This window comes from Falco rusticolus, unplaced genomic scaffold (genome assembly GCF_015220075.1).
Source record: "Falco rusticolus isolate bFalRus1 unplaced genomic scaffold, bFalRus1.pri scaffold_211_arrow_ctg1, whole genome shotgun sequence".
Lineage (NCBI taxonomy): Eukaryota > Metazoa > Chordata > Aves > Falconiformes > Falconidae > Falco > Falco rusticolus.
Window position 1 is genome coordinate 1 of NW_023618208.1, and position 23,154 is coordinate 23,154.

The following is a 23,154-nucleotide window of genomic DNA, read 5'->3' on the forward strand; positions in this document are numbered from 1 at the left end:
AGCGTTCTGGTCAAACACAGCATGCTTGTGGCAGGATCACCACTGCGTGTGCGTCACTTGCTTTCATTTCCATCTTCATCTCTAACCTGGCACTTGCCACCTCCAGAATGCAGCATGCATAAAAGCAATTCCATTTACTACAAGCACAGCACCGTGTGAACCTTCTGCATGAAGCCCGGTATTTAAAGGAATTGCTATAAAGAATAAAAATCTGCCGGCACCACTGACACACAGACACGCTGTGTTTTCTGAAGAGGGCCGATACATTAAACCTGCAAACTAAGGACTGCGACAGCTCGCTCCTTGCCCCTCTTCTTCTGCCCTCAGGCTGGTGCAGGAGCTCCTTTCACCAGAGCAGGCACACCACAGACACAGCCTCACCGAGAGGAAGGGTGGGGAGGGGATAAGGGCAGAGGGGGAAAGGAAAGACCCACAGAAGCAGCTTTGCTGCCCACTGCCAAAGTCACAAGCCGCTCACGGATCCTGTCCCCTCACCCTGCCTCTGCTGGTCTGTGCCTCCGTCCCCCTTCCCGCCCCTCCGCTCCTCTCCCTAGCCCTCTCTCCTGCTGCTGATCCTGCATCCCTTGCGGCACCCCCCTGCCCCTCTGTCTCTGTCCCGCTGCATCCCTCTGCCCGCTCCTCGTCAGTCCCTGTCCTTTCTCCATCCCTGCCCAGCCCCCCCCGCTCTCCCTGCCCCTCTCCGGCCACCCCTCCGCCTTGACCCACCTCTCCCTGCCGCTCAGTGCCTCCCTTCCCCTCGTCTCTGCCCACGGGGGCTCCGGGGCCGGGGCCTGTGCTCGGGCAGTCCCGGGAAGGGGCCATGGGGCCTACAGGGCCCGGGCTGGGGGCTGGTGTCCCCCCAGGGCCTGACTGCTGGGCAGGGATGTCCCATGGCCTGCTGGGAGAAGGCGTGCCCCGGGGCATGCTGGGAGCTGTAGGCCCGGGGCCGCCCCATGGCCAGGTTGTTCCCGGGGCATGCTGGGAGCTGTAGGCCCGGGGCCACCCCATGGCCAGGTTGTTCCCAGGGCATGCTGGGAGCTGTAGGCCCGGGGCCGCCCCATGGCCAGGCTGTTCCCGGGGCATGCTGGGAGCTGTAGGCCCGGGGCCGCCCCATGGCCAGGTTGTTCCCGGGGCATGCTGGGAGCTGTAGGCCCAGGGACCTGAGTGCATCATGGTGCAGGGACGTGGCAGTGCAGTAAAAGCAGATACTGTGGTGTCGCTGGGATGCCCGGAGAACTACAGGGAGGTCAGAGCTGGGACCACCCATCTCATGCCCTCTCCTCGCTGCCCGTCAGTTCTACTGGGGAAAGACACCCTGGGTTCAGGCTTCTTGTTCCAGCTTTATTGAATTGCAGCCGTTCTCTGGAGAAGAGCTGCACCTCTGCCTGGCTTAGCAGCACCAGCAGCACAGTGATCGCAGGGTGCATCGTGTCGTTTGCCGCACCCTTGGAGTGCTCAGGATGGAGGTGGTCTGAGCTGCCAGGGAACAGATGGAGGGTCCACTGTCTTCCTCCAAGGCCTGAAGGGCTGTGATGGAAAGAAACGGAGCAGAGATGAACTGCCGTGTCTGCGAAAACCACCAGGCATCCCCTCCAGCCCATGCTCCCTACTCACTGCTGCAGATCTCAGCCAGCTTCTCCTCCCTTTGGTCCCTCAGGAGCTGCCCAGCAAGCCCTAGGGACAGAGCTACATCAGACCCCCCACTCCCCAGCGTGCTCCCAGCAGCACAGCCCCCAGCTCAGCTGGCTGGGCTGCACGCCCTCCTCCCCCTCACCGGGCTGACCCCAGGGAAGAGCAGTAGCTGAGGCCGGTGGGACTGAGCAAGGCAGCCACCGAGCCCACCTGCATGGTCAAGGGTGGGAGAGAGAGGCCAAGGCCCTGCACGGGGCAGCCGAGGCTCTGGCAGCCACAGGGCTGCTCCTTGCTGCCGGTGCAGCGGCGGGACTGGGGCTGGGCTGCCAAAAGCGGGACCCTGGGGGCTGTGGCTCACCGATGAACCTGACGGCCGTTGTTCGCAAGGTGGCCTGAGCATCCTCCAGGTATGGCAGGCTCTGATTCAAGTACCCTTCGGTCCTGCGCCTGTCCCGCCGTAGCTGGAGAGAGCACAAGGGTATGGGCATGTCACACAGCCTCCCCAGCTGGCCAGAGCAGTCCCGCCTGCCAGCACCCGCCGCTGCCCAGAGCCCTCCCTCCCGCTGGGTGCGGGGAGAGGGGTGTGGAGAAGAGCCCTTGGGGCTCTCTTCTCGAGGACAGGGAACAAGGATGCAGCTCCAGGCTGTGGGCTGCGGGCTGCAGCAGGGCAGGTGAGGCACAGCTGCAGAGCGCACAGGGCAGACCCGTGGGGCAGCCCTCCTCCAGGGGTTGTCCTCACCAAGCACTCTGCAATCCTCCATGCCTGATGGCTCTGCAGCAGGTTTTTGAGCTTTTTCCACTTGAGGAGCTCTGCTGCAGCGAGGAGGGCTTCCCTGGAGGCCTGCAGAACAGCAGAAACTGGGAGGTGGCACCACGGCCTGGGGAAGGAGACCTGGCATCTCCCTGCCTTTTCCTTTCTTCCTGGGGTCATCCTGCCCTTAGGAAGCTGGGAGGTACCCTGGCCCAAACATCTCAGGTTTTCATCCCTACATCACTGCTTAGCTTTGGAATCTGTGCCTTGGCCACGCTGTGGATTTGGTCGCTCATGTGAAAGATGAGAGGGAACAAGCCCATTTCCACTTTTGTCTTCACCTGCCTCTTGTTTTTCCTCACCACAGTCTTCATTAGGTCTCTGAAGAGGCTGATGGAGAGCTCTCTCAGCTCGCTGAAGCCCTGGTAGAGAGAAGCAGAGTAGGACTTGCGTCCTTGTAGGTAGCTGTCCCCGACCAGCGCCTGCCTGCCCACGAGGCTTGGGCTCCCCCATCAGCCTTACCGCAGCAAAGAGGGGCAGGAGCTTCTCCAACAGCTGGACAGCGATGGGGCTGGCCTTTGTCTTCTTCAGGTGACCCACGACGTTTTGCGAGACCGCCAGGGACTTCATCTTGATATATCCACAATGCACATCACACCAGTGTCTCCGCTCGTGTGACTACGTCCTCAAACTGCTGTTTTTTCTCACCACTGGCCAGTACTCTCCCCATTGATGACACAGTCAATGAACACACCAACCATTTTCACAGTGAGCCTGTCAGCAGCACCTTATCGTTCCTGGCGATCACCTTCACCTCCACCAAAGGCCCTCATGGGCAGCAGAGACAGCACTGTCAGCAACCTCTTTTCTTGTCAGGGCTGTGCTTCCCAGTCGTGTTTCTCTCTGCTGTTGAGGACAGCAGCGTTTGCTCACGTCCTTGGCATCCAGTTTCAGCTTTAAGATTCCAGGTGCCGTCCCCTCGGCCTCGTCTGCTGCTGCTGATCGTTTCCCAGTAAGGGACAGACCTTACGCACTGCAGGTGCTGCAAACTGTGCCTTGCACAAAGGCACAAAATCTGTCTACAGCGCTGTCTGGGGTGCCCTCTACCCTGCCTGGTGAGGCTGCATCTGGAGTGCTCTATCCAGTTCTGGAATTCCTAGTTCAAGAGAGATGGGGAACTACTGGAGCAGGTCCAGTGTATGGATCCAAACATGAGGGGACCTGGAGCATCTCTCTTAGGAGTAAAGGCTGGGAGCTGGACCTGTTTACCCTGGTTTTCACCCTGCCCTGGTAGCCATGTGAAAGACATGATAAAAGTTTTGCTACCTGCTTTCTGTGTTGAGAAATTTAAGTGCTCCCTTTTGCATTCGTACAGAGCCCAAATGCTCCGTGGAAACCTCCAGCCACAGCTCCCCCAGAGAAGGTGTCAAGAAGGTTTTCTCTTGCTGGATCTCACCTTGCCCTGGTGCCTATGTGCAGGACACCACAAAAGTTTGGCTACCTGTTTTCTGTGTTGAAAAATTCAAGAGCTCATTTTCGCACTCGTACAGAGCCCAAATGCTCCACTGAAATATCCAGCCACAGCTCCGCCACATAAGGTGCCACAGAAGAATTCTCTTGCTGTTTCTTACCCTGCCCTCCTAGCCATCGAAAGGCACACCACAAAAGTTCTGCTACCAGCTCTCTGTACTGAGAAGACTGGCCACTCACCTTTGCACTCATGCAGAACCCCAAAACACGTTGGCAAAGTGCAGCAGTGCTCTCCTGGAGAAGGTGCCAGGCAGGAATTCTCTTGCTGCTTCTCACCCTGCCCTGGCAGCCATGTGAGGCACAGCACAAAAGTTCTGCTCCCTGCTTTCAGTGGTCAGAAAATTGACCCAACACTTCTGCACTCATGCAGAGCCAAAAAAGTACGTCTTGGGCAAGTGCAGCATTGCTCCCCTGGGAGAAGGTTTATTACTTTTGCTACAGAAAGGAGGCGATACAGCTGGTCCTGGGAAAGGAGAAAGCCGACAGCTTAAAACAGGCAGGGGAAGGCAGGGCAGTTAGGACTGCCTTTATGGAGTTCGGTGTTGTTCGCGTAGGCACATACACCTTTTGGCACGTCAGTGAGTGTAGGGAGTAGGGTTATGACACTGGCTGCATGTGCACAAACTCGTGCTCTCCGTTATCTATGGGTTGCTTTTATGGCGTGTAGAAACTAGGTTGCAAAATTGAGCCTTGGAGTCCAGAACGAGGCAGCACTGTATTTGCAGGAGTCCAAGTAGTGTCTTCTCTCCCGAGAGCCACACCTCACTTGTCCCCCTTCAAACCTTGCAGCCGGTCACTTGGTTCACATGTTATCAGAGAATACCAAACAGGTGCAAGAACATGCTGGTACCCACTCCCTGTAAGAGCTTGTTCAGCACTGCTGTCTTTCTCAGCTGCTGGTCAGCCAAGACGACTGCATCTGTGTGTGACAGCTGGCATTCCAGCGGTGACCTCTGCACGCCGCACCAGCTCCAGCAGTGCCGTCTTACTGGCAGCTGGCTGTAGCCCGTGCAGCTGTGTCAACAGCAAAGTGCCGCTACACAAAAAAGTCAAATGCCATGATGCAGTCAGCCGCGGGTGGAGCTGACAGCAAGCGCCAGCCCTGCCAGGCAGCCATGGATGGGAGGAAGCCCAGACAGAACGACCTGTGAATGCCCGGAAAAGCAAGTGAGGCTCTTGGCAGTGCCGCAGCCCGGGCGGGTCTCTCCTAGGGAACCTGTGTCCCCCCAAAGCCTGCCGGGGGGAGAGGCTGCGAGTGGGGGTTAAAACCGCCACAGCCCCCCCCCCAGCAGGGCCACAGGCTATACCCTGCAGCACAGCTGGTGGGGCTGCCCTGCAGCAGGGAAGGGCTGCGGGTTTCCCTGGAGAAGTGACCCCAAAACGTGAGGCACATCCCAGCTGGGGCTGCTTCTCCCGCAGGCAGCTGCCCTTGGGCAGGCGGCTGTGCCAGGGCTGCCTCCCCCAGCCCTCAGCAGCACAGGGGTGTGGGGGCAGGAGAGGAGAGGAGGGTCTCCCTGAAACCCCCATCTCAGCTGCTTGCCTCGCCCTGGCCTTCAGGACAGCAGGCACTGGCCCCTTCGGGGATCTGCTGGCAAGAGTCCCAGGGCACTCCCCCTTCCCCTTCTGGGGATGCATCCCATCCGCGCAGCGATGAGCAAAGCAGCAGAGAAGAAGCCAGCAGTGGCCCCTCTCCCCCAGTTCCGACACCCACATTCCTCCCTCCCTCCCAGTTCTTGAGCCATATGCCAGCCTCTTCCCCAGTTCCCAGGGCCATACCCCTCTCACTCCCCGACTTGTGCAGCGATGAGCAACCAGACACAGAAGAAACCAGGTGTGGCCCCTCTCAGCATCCCCAGTGTTTTTATTTCAGGGGGGCCCTGGGGGGCCCGGCCGCCTCACTCGGTAGCAGGGCAAGGGGAGGCGGCGCGCATGGTCCCCTGAGCCCGGCTCATCCTCCAAGAACCTGCGCAGCCACTGCAGACCTTCGCTGATGTCCGGCAAGCGGCGGAGGGGGCTGCGGTCTCTGTCCTGCGGGCTGGACATGCTGCGGATGCGCTGGCGGGGCATGGGGAGTCTGCGCTCCCCAGAGCTGTCAGAGAGCCTCCGGCGCCGGGGACCTCCGGGGCCCCGCTGCTGCTGCTGCTGCCACCGCCCCTGCCACCGCCCCAGCTCTACCTGAGGATGGAGACGGCCGTGATGATGGCGAGCTGCCCCATTGTGGTCCACCTGTCCCTGCAGGCGGTGGATGGCCACAATGCGCCCCCGGCAGATGGGGCAGGTGGCAGCGACGGTGGTGTCAGCCCAGTGCTGGATGCAAGCGTGGCAGAATGCATGCCAGCACGGATCCACAGCAGCGGGGCCCTCAAGGGGACCCAAGCAGATGGGGCAGGTGTCCTCCCGCCGGGAGATCCTGGCGGCTCCCAGTGCTGCTGGCTCATGCCTGGACGCCTCCATCGCTGGTGCTGGAAGTTGGTGCCCTGTCAGCTGCTGGCGGCACTTGCTATCTCACCTGCCACTGGCAGGGCTGGATGGGTGCCGCCGGCAGGACTCGAAGGCTCGGGTGCTGCTGGTGGGACTTGAAGGCTCGGGTTCCACGGGCAGGACTCTCTGGCTCCTCAGCTGCTGGCAGCTCTCAACGTCTGGCGTGCTGTGGCAGGACTCGATGGCTTGGGTGCTGCCCACAGGACTCCACGTCTCCCACGACGCTGGCAGTACGCGATGCTGGCAGTGTTGCTGTGCAGCCCAAGTGAAGTCAAGGGGTGACTGTGACCCTCTGGTGACATCACAGTGGTCTCAGGGGTGCACCTGCAGGCGCACCCAGGCGCTCGCCCAGCCTCAGAGACAGACCCTGCGATGCAAAGCCCCTCCGGCAGCGTTGCTTCACACCTCCGTGTCTGCTCAGGCCCCTTTCAGGCGGTCCCTGCTGCTGCTGGTAGTTGTGCCAGCATCACACGCTGGTGCAGCGTGTGGGGCTGGCAGAGCCCTCCGGGGGCCACCTGGTGCCAGCCCCTGTTGAAGGAGGGTCACCCTGAGCCGCATGGATGCTGGGCACCACTGGAAAGAGCCAGGCTCCAGCTTCTTCGCACCCTGCCTTCAGATAGTGATCTATATGGAGAAGGTGCCCTGGGCCTTCTCTTCTGCAGGCTGAAGAGTCCCATCTCTCTCAGCCCCTTCTCACCGGAGAGATGTGTTGTCCAGATGGTTGGCATCAGAAAGTTTGTGAGAAATATCACGGCCCAGGCCTTCCCTAGAGCCACACACCCACCACAGAAAGCCTTTGGAGACAATTGATGGAGACAACTCTCTCCCACCTCTGCCGTGGGCCAGAGGCAGTGCTAGACCTTTGCCTCCCACCAGTGAGGGACTCCAGGACACATTTCACAAAGGTCAAAGGCTGCATCATCACTCCCATGCTAGAAAAAAAGAGCTGCCGAGATCAATCCCACTGTGGGCAGTTTCTCTTCTGTCTGTTGGCTCGCAGTTCTCACCCAAACTCTCGTGCTGTTCTGCACTGAAGCTAGGCAAGGTCTGGTCCTGACTTTCAGGACTGCCCCAAGTCCTCTCAAGTCAGCTGGACGGCACCATCAGAACTGGGTCCTGTGACAGGTCTCCCGGTCCCACAGCAAGATGTAGGTGCTCCCTCCGAACATTTGAGCCGAGTTTCATTAGGCAGGAGCTGCAGTTTTCAGGGTATGTCCCTGCCACGCAAATCCATTCCTGACCCTGCTGCTGCTTGCAGCGTTATTCAGGTGGCAGAGAAGGGTCCAGGAGCTTGGATTGCAACCCAATGCCTACTAATGAACAGGCACCACAAAGCCCCTCTCTAACCACTGCCAGAGCAGAGGGATGCACAGACCACTCTGCAATCACACCCAAGGACACAGCCAGAAAAAGAAAAGCTTTTTATTTCCTTTTTTTGGGTTGGGGTTTTTTTTCTGTAAATATACAATTACAGAAACCTCTGCGTAACATTCTCAACAGGACAGGCAGCTCCGCGGTGCTGGGGGCGAGCACAGGCAGCCAGTTCCTGGCTCTGCCGAGCTGTGCTCCGGAGCTGCCCCTGCTCTCGGTGCACGACGCCCCGCTCCTCGCCCTCCGCAGGGAAATCTGGCCCTCCTGGTGTCAGGGTGTTGCCTTTTTGTAGGTGACGTGGAGGTGCTGAGCCATGGGCTGCATACCATTACAGAAACAGCAGGGAATAACTGCTGCATCCGTCACCGCATCTTTACAAATGGGACATAACAACTCCTCTGGAATGGGATCATCTGAGGAGGAGGAGGAGGAGGAAGGCTCCTCTGGTAAAAAGGGAGGCTTTTCCTTCTTCCCTCTAGCATAAGCTTCCCTGGAGGAGAGGGGGGTGAGAGGAGGAAAAAGACAAAATTGAAAGATGGCTAAAGGAAAACTTTTACAAGCTTTGGATTTTATCAAACTAAGGTGATAGATGGAAGCCTTCTCACGCCACATTGGCCTTCTACAACGTAGGCATTTACGCTAAATGACTTTTCTAGAGCCACAATATCAAAAGAAGGAGGGAGGAACAGTTTTCCTTCTGCAGAACTCTCCTATCCATTGGATCAACTACAAAATGAGCTCAGACTGGAAAAATGATTGCTTGGCAGCCAGAGAGCAGGGGAAAGGAATCCCACCTCTCCTTTGCCAGAGGGTAAATGTAAATTGCTGGATCAGGGTAAAGTTTGTCCCCAAGTAATTTCATTTTGTAAATTAAAGAAGTCTGTGCTACAGCTTCTACAAGAGGAGATCCACGATAGAAAAAGGGAAGTGCTACCGAGTGCATTTTCCAACAGCCACTCTTGAGAGCACACAGTAGGAATTTCTTAGTTTATAGCTACAGGAAAACTTCACTAAAAGTTGGAGCGGGAGGAAATCTCAGTCCAAGGGCTATTTATTAAATTTTGCAAGAAGCCTTTGAAACATAAACCAGAAGCAAAACGAGTTTTCAAAGAGAATGACGCCAACTGTAAACGCTACTGAAATGCCTTGCAGAAATACAGGTTCTTAGCATATCCCAAGGTCAGCCAGCTTCCAGGGGCATGAACATTAAGACCACCCTATTTTAATATTGTAAAGTATTGCAGGTCTTAATGTTAAGATACGATGATAATGTTTCCTCCCTCGTAATGGCAGAGGCTGGCCACCTCGGCTACGTTGCCACTCAGACATTTTTACATGGTTTATCTCATTCACTTTTTGGTCAGGCCAATGAATTCCACACTTACACATTAATAGTTGGTATTGCATTTTTCCTAGCCTTTGTCAGCATGGCACCCTTTGTATTGGGATCTTTCACCTCCATCATGAAACTTGTTGGAATTCCTGTGCTTCTTTTAATCCCGGGAAGAGACTCAACATTTTTGCCCTGTTAAGAATGGAAATGCAGACATCTCTCATCTTAAGACCCACACTTAATATGACATTGCAGTGATTATTTTAAGCACTGAAAGCCTTTAATCCTCCCCTTTTACCTAGCATAAGGGTTGCTCGACTGAAATATCTACTTTCCTCAGTGAATATAGCCAGGACGTACCACAGGTTTGAGCAGTGTTTTGGACTCAGTCATTCTTTGGCTTAACTTCAGGACCCTTCAGGGTGAAATAGCCCTTTGCTCACCATCTGTTCGGAGCAGAGACACAAACCCGCTGCCCCTCCAAAATGCTTTGCAGAGTGAGAGCTTCATTCAGGGCTCTGAATCAGTCCCTGTGGCTTATTGATGCACGGACTCTGAGAGCAGATTGAAGACTTGAAGACAATCAAAGACACCTCAAAGACACTTTACTAAAATCAAGCAAGCCTTTTTACCTTTACAGCGGGCTGACGTATCAGCCTGTGATTGTGCTCAGTAATTTTCCACTGTAGCTCTTTTTTCTATTGCAGACACAGCAACTTAGCAACTGCCTTTACCTACAAGGCCACGAGCTCTGCAGACAACTCCGTATCTTGAAGTTTCTCTTCTTGCTCCCATGACTTCCTCCCAACAAGCATAACTGTGTCTCTCTCCCAAGGTCAGTTTTTGCTCACTGATGCTGTCGAGCTAGCTCGAGAAATATCCACAAGTCCCTGGGGAAACTTATATTCACCATCTATGTTCAAGGTTAATCATAGATTAATAGCAGTATTGTCTAGGTTAAAGTAGTAAGATTAGTTGTTAGCAGCAGTGAAAACACAGGTGCAGCAATAACAATATAACCACGTCCATTGTACAATTCTTTCCATGATTGATTTAGCCTTCAACTGAGTTAATCGGTAGTTAAAAATAAATGTGTATGTTAAACAGTAAGCAATAATCAAATAAGCCTGTCAGATGATTATGATTAGATATAAATGACTTTTATGATTTTGAGTCAAGAAGAGAACAGCGTGACCTACACGGTCAACAATTGGATTGAATGATGAGGATCAGCTGACGGGTGAGAATTCAAAGTACTTTCCGGCTGACCAAGAAGAACAGAAGAATCGGAAAGATGATGAAACTTTAAGTGGACTCTTATGACTGGACTTCAGGGATTATGTAATTGCTTTAAGAAATCTATCTAAGATGCAAAATGAAAAATTGCAAGTTGCCACTCACTGAGGTGATGCCCAACTCTGTATTGTGATTAAAAGCAAACCTAGAGAAACCCATTCGGCTTGTGGAAATTCTTTAATAATCCATCTATGAAAGCTGAATTCGTCCCTCTTGCATATACATTCAGTGACTGATGTTAAACGGCATGAATACTCAGCCAGAGGCTTCTGGTAGTTAAAACTCACAGATATTCAATAGAGGGGGTCAACAGAAACATCTTGTTTTTATAGGAAATACTAAAAACTTTGAATGGTCATTGAACAGAGTTAGAAGCAGAAAAATTTCCAGTCCTACTGAAACAGACAAAAATAGGTGTGAAAGTTCACTGAGAAAGATCTATGGACATCTTTAATGACTATGAGCTAGAGAAAAGAAAATTTCACATTCAGAATTCCAGGCTTCCCTTGAATATGGAAGGGCTTTGCAACATTGCCATGTAACCTCTGTATTTCACTCCAAGAGAAACAATTCTTACTAGGAGTGTTCATGTCTTTGTCGCATAAATGCCAAGGTAAAAACCCTAAAAGGTTCAGTAACACCAGAAGCGCCCCACAACCTTACCCATTTTGTTGGGCAGTTCTTTCTATCGTGGCCAGGTTTTCCACAACGAAAGCAAATGTTCGATGGTGGAGGTGGATCCCAGGGGTCTTTCATGTAACTAGAAGTTTTTTGAAAAGGAAAAAAAAAAAGGAAAACGTATGCATGCATCTCTCTTCTTAAAACAAACATCTCTACAATGTTCCCATAACCTTCAAAGAACATACCTGACACTTCCTTGACTGGGTTGTATTCACAGCAAGACTGTACCATCATAGCCTGTACCTTATCCTCTTTGGTAGCATTGTCTTCAGCCAGGTTGTCAGTCTGTTTAACAGGTACTGATTATTTGACACTCATGTTAGGCTACAAATAGGCTCTCTTTGTACCTTACATAAAGACTTGTTTAACCAATCCAATTTTCTTCCAAGCGGACTGAAGCTATGTGTAGAAAAAAGCACACCACCCAGCATTTTGAAGCTGGCCTTTAAGCTCCAGACTGGTTGAAGAAGCTAGCCACGGTACATTTAACTGGGATGCATGCAAGTAGCATTAGTTATGTTTTGCAGCATTAAAAGGACACACAACTTAAGAGTTGTGGCAGATGCTTTTGCTTGCTGAAATTCAGCTTCAGACCCAGAAGCACTAAAAGGAATCAAGCTTTTGATAATCCCTTAGCAAGGGATTTAAGAATTTTCTGTTGGTACTGGATTTTCTGTTGGTTTTTGTCTGCCCACAAGCTCTGCTCCTGGCCAGGAAAAGGAGTCCTTAACAGCAGCTATTGCCAAGTGCAGTGGAACTGCAGGTCCAACACGTACTCAGAAGCTGCTCTTTGTTGATCTTAAATGATTCCAAAACCATCCTCAGCACTCCTTTTCAAAACAATCGCCCTTTGACACCCAAAAGGAAACCTTTGGGATCAACGTGTCCCCAGGGAGGGCTCGACACAAAACCTCTGCGCAGACCTGCTGCCCTGTGATGCCTGCCAGCAGAGCTGGTGACGCGAGTGCTCCTTCCCCGTCTCCGTTGAGGATACTAAGGTTAGCAAAGCCCTCCTGTTTGTCTTGTTGACAGGCGTGCTCAGCCTGAAAGGCGGTGAGGGAGCGCTAACAGGCAGCCCTGCCAGCCAGCCTGAAGGGCAGGGGGGATGTGAAAAGCAGCTTGGGGCCGCCTGAGAACTAGCACAGGCATTTACGGAGGGAACGCGCGGGAGCAGGGTGTTCTCTCGCTTTCACTCGCTGGGAATGTGCAATCCATTCCTTCCCTCGGAATCTCTCACCTCTAAGTGAGAGACAGTCAACGTTTTAACTAATGTTTTACAAAATGCCTCTTTGTAAATACCTACACATACATACACATACACGTTCTGTTAAAGTAGCAAAGAGTATGTTTCCCAGAAAAGAAGTACCTGAATTTTGAGAAATTTTGAAGACTCTTTGATGGCCATCTGAATTGTGGACCGCATCATCTGATTTGTGGACCCCATTTTAAACTCTATTTAAGGAAAAGGAGGTATGGGAATGATACCACTATGGAAACAGACAGTTAGGCATTTCACAGGAGTCAGAAAATGGTGCGTCAGCCACAGCTGGTGACTACCAGCTCCAATATTTTGAAGATTAGGAAACTATTTCAAAAACTTGTTGACAAGTCTTTCCTAGAATTGTAATGCTCTTTCTAAGAAATCGTTCACGCAGTGCATTGCAAGAGTTGAAAAGCCCCTCATTCTTCTTCCTTGCAAAAAAAGAGAAAAAAACTGTTTACAGTTCTCTTCCTCTTCATTGTACTCCTCATTGTCATCTTCACCACTGTAGATGACAGTGGTGAAGACGTATATCAGTGCAGAGCGTGTTGGTCTTAAAATATTCTCTGGAATTCTGCGTGATTATTTATGATGGGCTGGATGCAGAATCCCTTCCTGGAGACCCCGTTGCAATGGGGCATCTACAGCAAAGAACATTCTATTTATTTGGTTAGGAGGGAACTAGAACATGAAATCCAGGTTCAGACCAGCAGGCACAGTTTTTAAATCATTATCAGGCTGAAGGAACACTTAAATGGACAGATTATGCCTTTTAGGAAAACTTGTCTGTGGTGGCTGGCAAAAACACTTCTTCCAGCTACAGAAAATCTGAAAAAAGATGGACATGACCTCCTCTGCATGGACAGGGGAGGCACTGCTGATTAAAGCCTTTAGATAGCATACAAAGCATGACTAACCCCTGATTTCTCATTTTTATAAAAAAAGGAGTAGTCTAAGGAGTTCTATAAAAAAGAAAGAAATGTTGTGGTTTATCTGTTTTTAAGCTTTTTGTGAGCTTTCCCAATCTTAATGGCTGTCCATTGCACGTCTAGTTAGAGCTCACAAAACAGAAGCCACTCTGTGTAGCTGTACCCTCAGCCCTCTGCACTACTGGCTTCTGCAGAAGCAGCAAAGGTACAAAGAAAAAAACCAAAACTCCATTGGTGAGGGGTGTATGTATTTACTTGACACAATGTTATTATTGTCCAAGGAATTGCATTTTAAAGACTGATCTTCAGTTTTTGAAAATCACAGGCCGTCTTTACACTGCAGCACAGTGAAAATGTCACAGAGGTACCTTGGTGCCAAGAACCCAGCTCATCAGAGTGGTGGGCTTCTCCTCTGCCTCATTTAACCTGCTACCTCACAGACCTTGTGCTGGCCAAGTTCCGTGGTTCCCAGTGATGATCCCAGATTGACCGGAGCCAGATCAGGAGCTTCTACCCATTAGGTCTTAGGGTTGAGTCTTAGGGTTAAGTCTTAAGGTTAGGTCTTTAGGTTAAGACTTATGGTTATGTCTCAAGGTTAAGTCTTAGAGATAAGTCTTAGAGACACGCTGTAACTCGCCAGTATACTTTATTTATTGAGAACTAACATTAGAAAGACACGGCAAAACCACAAGTCAATAATATCTACTAATGGTGGAGGAGAGGTCTGTCTTGAAGAAGGCTGGAAAACATGACCATTCAAACCATGCTGACGCAGCTGATACAGAACTGGACTGGACGAATACATCGATGACAGCAACAATGCTGTAGTCAGGCTTACATTTGAATATCTGCAATTGTAATCAGATTCTCTGTCCTCCATAAATCTGAGGAATACAGCAGTAATACCTGGAGCACAGAGAGCAGCTTAGGCTGAAATCAAACTTAGAAAGGTAACTACCAACATTTGGGAATGTGCCCAACTGCTTTCTGAGCTTCAGGTTTGGAAAAGATCAACTGTTCCTTCACCGTCCTGGCACAAAAGGCAATACGCTTTAGGATGTTGTTCTTTTTCTCTTGCCCGACATAGACATTGTCTTTAGGAATCTAATAGGAAGCACTTAAGAATGAAACTTCTTGTTTGCATGGTTTGCCAGCTGGCCACTCTCAGTCTTTCCTCTGGAGACAGCATGCAGCCCCGCCACACCCACCCCTTTGGGGTGTAAGAATACCCTGCCCCCCTCCCCCAGACAAAGGAAGCAGTCAAACACGGAGACTCGGACTGCTGGCAGATGGGAACAAATCACCAGTTCACACTGCAATGTGTCTCTCCGTTTACTCTAAAAGCACTACAAGCAAAAGCATACAATAAGGAATCTCTCTGCATAGAGGAAACAGGATGGAGAACTTGACTCTCAGAAAAACCAAGCCCAAGAACAAACCCAATTCAAACGTCTGAACAGCTACCACTGTTGGACTTTGAATGCCACGTCCCAGCAGGCTGAAAAATCTAAGTCTGCTTTGGGACAGATACATTCAAATCTGCCCTGTCACAACACAATTTAACAGCAGCTTTAACAAGAAAGAGACAACCGGAATGCCTCCGTAAACCAACAGCCACAAAGAAGGTGAACACACTGAAACCCCTCCCAAAGAACACAACGCGTTATGGCTACTTACCCAAGGTCTGTCTTGCCGGTAGCTTTAACTCCTCTAACAGGGACTCTCCTAACAGTTACCGATGAGTGCCTTGGAATCAGGGCATTGTCATCTGTGTATTCTGAAAACAACATCAATACAGAGAAAGCATCAGTCAGTTCGTAAGAGTGATATTAATATGTCATGACATAGCACTTCAGGGAAACCCTTTACGGATAGAAAAGCAACATTTTACACACAGCGTCATGCTTTTATCATGTCCACACACTCACGGTACCTTTCCAGAAATCTTCAGGTCTGATAGTCAAACACAAGCAGCAAAATCTTTTCCATTTGTTTTGAATCGTTTCAATGCCAACAGCAAAATGGTCTCTAAAGTCACTAAAGCAGAGTCTGCTAAAGCATGAGGCTCTTTCCTGATCTCACTTACATTGCTTTTGCTCCTGTTAGCTTACAAAACCCTAGAACATGTCTCTATAATAGCGAGCACGGAAGAGGACACCCCCACCCTGCCTCCCACCTTTTCAAACACATCCCAACCATCCATTTTGCCTTCCCACCATCTTCAAAGAGAGTCCACCATCTCTTTTTTTTTTCCCCCAGTGATGTTTAAAATCCTGTTTACTTTTAGCTTCTATTAGCATTGCTGCTATTACGAGATTTCCGTGATCACGCGGCCCGGAAAAATCTGAACAAGTTGGCCATCTTCACTCAAGGTTCACTGAAGGGTCTTTCCAAGATCACGTCACCATTTAGTCAGGACTCCTGCACCAAGTTATAAAACCCACGACCGTATCTCCACAGGGAAGATCTCCGAGAACCCCCTTTAGGCAGAACATCCTGGCCGAGTTCTTTCCTTCATCTTCTGAAGGTGACTTTAAGCACGTAGATGCTGTTCAATAAAAACGGAAATTCACGGTTATGTATAAAACCCCAAAATCTGGCATACATGTGTATGACACCGAAATGTATTCCTTAGCTTTGCTCTGACAACCGCTGGGGGATTTTTGCATTTTCACGGGGAAAACACCCTTACAAAAGTTCCAGTAAGCATCTGTGTCACAACCTGTACGTCTGCCTCTACCTGCATGTCTGTCTCTACTGCTGTATGACATGCGATCCCGTAACACCCCCAAGACCCCTAACACCGTGCTGTTAAGTCTCCTCACAGATGCGGCGAATGAAGAGACGGGACACAGCTTGATGAAAGCAAATGTCAATTTATTGTACAGAAGCACGAGGTTTTATACACTTTCAGAAGCTGCGCGTTTTAAACAGATTGGTTCTTGAAGCTAAGCCTTGCATACTAGGCAATCCCTGATTGGTGGTTAACTACCAGTAATTAACAGCAAGGTGTTGCCTTTCCTTGGTGCCATCCGTCTCCTGTTGCAGAATGGATGAAAGAGAACGGCCACGGTTCCATAGAAGGACTGTGTGATACAGCTTTTGACATAAGTCTGGAGTGAACCAAGCTAGGCCGCAGCGGGAAATTACCAGACTTGCTAGAAATGGAAAATTACCAGGCTTGCTAAAAATGGAAAATTACCAGGCTTGCTAATAAGGGAAGAGAGATAAGGTCATGCTGACCTTGTGCCTAATGTTGTAAATAACTTTGAGGAATTCGCGTAGACAAGAGAAGAAAAAAATATATGTAGTTAGCTATCCGCAGAAACTGCAAATAGGAGGACGTATGAAAGTGTAATCCTTTAGAGCTTAGCCAATCAGCAGATGATTTGTAGGCATAATTAACTGGAACTGTATATAAGACATAATCGCGCCGTAATAAATCGAAGCTTGCTCTATCACTCATATTGAGTCGGCTGCTTGCTTCCCCTCGCTCGTCGCAGTCTCCCACTCCCCTGTGCTCTGCAAACGTGCCTCATCACGTTAATTGTTGTCCAGACAAGCCTGAGCACATTCCCCTCAGCTAACTGATTGCCACGCATGGTCCTAGTTTCCAGACCGCTCCTGCATCTCCCCCTTCCTGTTGCACAAAAGAACCCCTGAAACCGAGCAAAAACAAGGCACAAGTAATAGAACAAATAAAAAACCAACTAAGACATATTATCAATGTCAAAATAACCCACTGTCTTTGTTCCGTACAGTTTTACAATTTCCCCTTTTTGTTTTTGAACAGCTAGTACCAGGTTTGCCATGTTCTGCAGGGCCCTTGCAAACATGACTGCAACCAAGGTAATAGCAAACAAACAATACTGCCAATTGAGTGAATGGATGCCAAAAAGGCTGAAATTTTCTCAGATTTTGTCAACATGTTGCTGCAATGGGGTGCCTAAAATCCACGCAGCACATACCATTAAAATCCTCACATCCATGTCCTTGAACCAACAACAAAAAGCAGTGGCAATTTTGACTCACATTCTTAATTGCTTATCAAACAAGGTGATTTAACTCTTCAATGCTTTCCCTGCTGTTACTCTGGATAAGAGAAGAACCGCTGCGACACGTTCCCATCATAGCCTCCTACTACATTAGCATCTACAGCAAGACAATTACCGACATTCAAAGTGTAAACAATATCAGCTTCTTTTGGATTAACATTATACGTAGGTGGAAGGGCACACCAACCAAGAACTGGTTCAGTCAAAAAGTTCGAAACATCGCATGCCTTCTCTGAACATACCTCTGGGGTCATTCCCTTCATTCCCTCTCTTTTTTATGCAAAGAGAAACACTTTTACCATAACAGAGAAGCCCCTATTTACATCTGAGCCCGGACACAAACCGCAGCTGTATGCTCCACCAGGCTCAGGGCAGAAATCGTTCATGTAGTTACATAGCTATGTATCACTACAAGTATGCAGACACCTATTAAACACTAGGTAACCATGTTTATCTTTCCTAGTCTCCTTCACAATACCCAGCTGTTCTCTCATCTCGTTAGGTCAAATATTCTCCAGCTTCCTCTCCTATATCTCTCTTCAGACATTCTCTATCCTCCTCTTTTTTGCTTGTTAATTGCGAGGAGGCAAAGGTTGTGTGTAGCTGGGTGACCATGACCTGATTTATGTTACAATCAACTAAACACTGAATACAGGAAAAAAAGGTATGGGAGACATAAGGCAAACATCAATAAGGTGGTTAAAGATAATTATAATAAATCCTGTAATACTTTTGAGTCATGGCCCAAAGTTTCCCAGCCGTGAGAAGAGACCAAAGGCATCCCGCCCCTGGCTCTGTTGCAGATCTTTGTTTTAAGGCTTTTAAGTTTTGTATACTTTTGTAAATTAATTCACAGTGGTCACTCAGATTCACGTAACACATCCTATCAAAGTCTTCACACTTGTGTCCCTGTGCTAATAATAAAAATCAATAGCAACTCGGTTCTGTAGCAACATATGATGGACAGAATCAACATCTGTTAATAAGCCAGAAAAAAAAAAAATAGTATTTGTAGTATTACTTTGTTTAGCAAGCTAGCAGCCTAATTTACTAAGCAAGTTAAAAGCGTGTACTATTCTTACAGAAGAGATTAGAGAAGCAAAAATCTGTTATGCTGCATTCCAGAACTCAGCCTGAGAATTACAGTCTGCTGTGAGTTCTGCGTTACAATCATTTGACACATGTTGGGGTTGCGATTGTGAAAGTTGCCCGTTTACAATTTTCATTGACATTATCACAGCTAGTTGTTTTAAAAGCAACCCTTGAGCTTCCTGATGTTCGACTTGTTGCAAAATATTCTGAAGCCAATCAATCAAGTTAGTATTAAAGTTAGTGACTCTCTAGGACCCTGCAAGACTGTGGCAAGACTCCCGCATCCTGACTGCCTTAATAGCCATCTCATTCATTTGCAAACAGTTGTCCCTGGCATACCTTGCCTGAGTCACAGAATCGGCACAGTTAATTGCTCCAGCCAACTGCTCATAGTTAACAGCAATTCCCCGATTAAGGTTTTCAGTCAAGGCCACTACACATAGCTCACAAAAATCAGATAACCACATCATATACTGTATCAGTTAGTACCATACAAAGCAGTAACTTCCAATCATGCAGTGTGAGTGTATAAGGCTCTGCCATCACTTCAAGAAGGGACATAGCAAATGTATTATGAATCCTCCCTTCCCGCACTGCTTTGCTTAACCCTTTAACAGCCTCGTATTGCACAGGCTGCCACTCTGCAGGTTGATTTGTCTGACAAAATACTGAACATGCCCTAGCAACTCCCAAAACCCATCACTTAAGTGTTTCCCACTTGCATTCCTGCCACCAATCCCTCAGACCCCCTTTCACCCTCCCCAAAAATACAATCAATGCATCAGGAGAGACGAGGGGGTGGGGAAAAGGTCTAGCTCCTTTTCCAGATCTATAGGACCTGGATCAAAAGGTTTATCAGTGTCAATAAAATCATTGTCCGAGTTGTCCTGTTCCCGTGCTTGATCCTGTGTTGTGAGGGTCGCTGCAATCAGTGACAGAAGCTTTGGGGGCAGAGGAGGTGTGGACAGAATCGCCATCGCTGGCGGTGTCTTGAGAAGAGTCGCGCTGTTGGTGGAATTTACAGCTTCTTCTGGTTTAGCACCATTAGTAGAATTAGTCCACACTTGGCAAAGAGTAGTCAGAATTTGCCACCAAGATGCTAAATGCATTCCCGACACGGAGTTCCCCTCCGCGGCAGCATCATACAGTTGGCTGCTGTATGTACACACTTTCATTCTTTCAAAGTCTCTAAAGTTTCTTGGCTGCTCACCTGTCTCGATGAATATAGGTGTTATCCTCGGGGTTTAGGTTGTCCGCCTGGTCCAGACAGCCAGACGATCGTTCAGCCAAGCCGTCTCCTCCGGAACGCAGCCCTCTTCCACGAGCTGTCTTTTTTCCGTCCTTATTCTTCCAAGGCTTCGGAACACCACCATAGGGGTCACCATTTGAGGAGACTGAGGCACGGACTCTCTGATCTGACTAGAAGACCCTTTATGAGTCCATATACATCTCTTTCTGGGGACGAAGCCTGATTCCCCGTCACAGATTTCCCACAGCTCACCTCTCAACTCCAGAGGGATTTATGGCCGGCCGGCTCCTGCTTCCTTTCAGCAGATCATTCAAAGTTCTGTGGGATTCGCTGCATGTCGCTCACATAGGCGATTCGAGAGCCCTCCACATCAGATCCTTAAACGGTTCACGTCGGGGTCACCAATTTGCGGCGAATGAAGAGACGGGACACAGCTTGATGCAAGCAAATTTCAATTTATTGTACAGAAGCACGCCTTTTTATACACTTTCAGAAGCTGCGCGTTTTAAACAGATTGGTTCTTGAAGCTAAGCATTGCATACTAGGCAATCCCTGATTGGTGGTTAACTACCAGCAATTAACAGCAAGGTGTTACCTTTCCTTGGCGCCATCCTTGGCGCCATCCGTCTCCCACTCCCCTGTGCTCTGCAAACATGCCTCATCACGTTAATTGTTGTCTAGACAAGCTCGAGCACATTCCCCTCAGCTAACTGATTGCCATGCATGGTCCTAGTTTCCAGACCGCTCCTGCACACAGATACTCTCCTGAACATACTTTACCTATCTGTAGGTAAACAGCGTGCTTAGGTCCAACCACTCGAAAGGCTGGGGCCAAAGTTGCAGTTACTGCAGCAGGCATGTTATTCTGTTCAAGTTTTAATACATCAAACAGGGAGAGGAAAAATCCTGTGAGTACACATTGTCAAGAAAAGACTGTTGTGGGAATGTCACAGAACCACAGGAAAAAAAAAGAAAAAAACCAAAACAAAACACCCGATAAAATTTGAATGTTTAAGGAATGGCAACGGTTTCCAAGTCTTTTTATTTCTGTCATATCCCAAAGTCTTTAATCACATGCAAGCTTTGCCAGACGGTAGATTACCAAACTGAAACAGCACGCTAAGTAATACAAAACCATTACCGTCTCTGAGAATCAAGCACCATTTCTCAGATTCAAAAGAACTTAGGGCTTCTCTAAGAACATTTCTAGGTATATTCACCATAACTGATCTGCCGTAAAACTTCAGTACTGCCCTGACACCGTTTAACACGCAGTACCAGGAAAAAAATGCACCGTTTGAAAGAAATGAAGAAATGATGCTCAATAGCATCTGAATGAAAATGTCTTTGGTGTAGCAAAGAAGCTGTATTAGCAAGAAATGCCAAGTATACTTGAGACAGAACACTCGTGTACAAGATGGCTTTCCAGGGTCTGCATAGATTCTCACTCACAGATACACTCTTGATCCAAAACGTTGCTACTGAGCAGTTTCTGCAGCAGCCAAGCACCACTTTGCCAATGCGGTGGAGTAAAAGTAGCTGAAGACAAATTTCAGTCACCAAACCCACTTTTTTTCCCTTCAAATTAGCCACCCACTCCTTTTCTATCACGTTCAGCCTTCTCTGCCGGCTTTCAAAGAAATCTGGCAGGTTTGTGATTACAAGGCATTGTCCCACATTCCCTTATCGTTTTACCTAGAAGGGTTCCCAGAAACCAAACCTCTTCCACGTGCGGTGTCGCACATGGACCCCGTACGCTGCTGTGCCTGGCTGCGCACACAGCCCTGACGGCAGCTGCCAGTGCACAACCACAGAAGAGCAGCTCTGAGGCCCCAGCACAAGTCACCGCTGCCGGCCGTGGCCCAACCGCCTCACTGGCCGCCTGCGCCGCCGCCAGCCGGCCGGTCCCCGGATCCCGTGCCCGCCGCCCCCACGCACCTTCCATGGTCTGGGCGTTGGTGACCTGCAGGTCGCAGTGGGTCGCCTTCAGCCTCTCGCGGCCCATGATCTGGCGCCTGAGGTCGTGCAGGGAGATGTGGGGGCCGTGAAAGGTGACCACATTGGAGTTCAGCCTGGAGGAGAACTTGTAGTGGACACACGACATGGCCGGGGCCAGGCGGTGCCCGCTCCGCGATGGCACCTCACGCAGCAGCTGGCCTCGCAGCCCCCACAGCAGGTCAGGGCCCACCGAGGGGCTGGGGCCAGCAGCGCGGGCTGAGCCCGCTGGCTCCTCCTCGCAGCCCCGGTGGGAGGACGATGGGGACAGGCCCTGGCTCGGCCTCCGCTCCCTCCTCGCACCAGCGCTGCCAGGCCAAGCTGCTCGCTATGGCAACCCAGGCGGCTCCGCATTGTGACAGAGGGGCTCAGGGGGCCACTCAGCGCCCCTGGGAGAGGGGCCTTCATCAGCCCCGCCTGGGCCGCCGGTGTCCCTGCTGTCCCCCAGCCTGTCACCGCCCCGTGCCCTGTCACCCCCAGGGCTGTGGTGTCCCTCCTGTCACCCCCTGGGGCCTTCACCACCCAGCATCACCTGTCAGCCCCTGCGCCTGTGGGGGCTCTCCCAACAGCCCTGGGCACATCACCGCCCCGTGCCCTGTCACCCCCCAGGCTGTCACGGCCTGCTGTCCCCTCCTGTCACCCCCAGGCTGTCACGGCTTGCTGTCCCCTCCTGTCACCACCCAGGCTGTCACTGCCTGCTGTCCCTCCTGTCACCTCCCAGGCTGTCACTGCCTGCTGTCCCCTCCTGTCACCTCCTAGGCTGTCAATGCCTGCTGTCCCCTCCTGTCACCCCCCAGGCTGCCATGGCCTGCTGTCCCCTCCTGTCACCCCATGCTGCTCACTGCCTGCTGTCCCCTCCTGTCACCCCCAGGCTGTCCCCAGCCGCTGACCCTTCCCGTCACCCCCAGGCTGTCCCCAACAGTTGTCCCCTCCTGTCACCCACCAGGCTGTCCCCACCAGCTGTCTCTCCCTTCACCCCCCAGGCCTGTTACTACCAGCTGTCCCCTCTTGTCACCCCTGGGCTGTCCCCACCTGCTGTCCCCTCCTGTCCCAAGGCAGCCTGGGGGAGATGCTGGGGCTCTGCCGAGTGGCACTTGGCTGCCCGTACCGCAGGGACAGCGCAGGGAGGGGACATCTCAGGGTGTCGCAGTGTTGTCCTTGTTGTACTCCTCCATGGTATTAATGATGGTTCCTTTTGTAACTGGCTTTTATTCACTCTGTCTGACGGGGCTTCCTCTGGTAGAACCAGTGCCAAGAGGAAAAAAGGGAGCAGTCCAGTCGTAACGGGCGAGGTGCACACTGTCATCTTTTGTAATGCTTCATAAAATAGCTTTTATTTAAATTCTGTATCCTCAGTATTTATTCCAAAAATGTTCAGTTAAGGGAAGATGAGAGAAAGGGTAAGTCCACTAGCATGAGCGGGGAGAGCCATGTGACCTTGACCTTGAGCGGGGATAACCACGTGACCTTGACCTAGAATGACAGCCCCGACTCTTCT

At 50.5% G+C, this 23,154-nt stretch overlaps 1 long non-coding RNA gene across 1 annotated transcript; it reads right to left on the bottom strand.

The window, feature by feature from the left end:
- Window positions 1–1,320: 1,320 nt before the first annotated feature.
- Window positions 1,321–2,081, bottom strand: LOC119142071. The gene is made up of 3 exons (XR_005102145.1): window positions 1,991–2,081; window positions 1,615–1,674; window positions 1,321–1,527 (listed from the first exon to the last, which is right to left on the bottom strand). It is a non-coding gene; the product is annotated as an uncharacterized LOC119142071 (long non-coding RNA).
- Window positions 2,082–23,154: the final 21,073 nt, after the last annotated feature.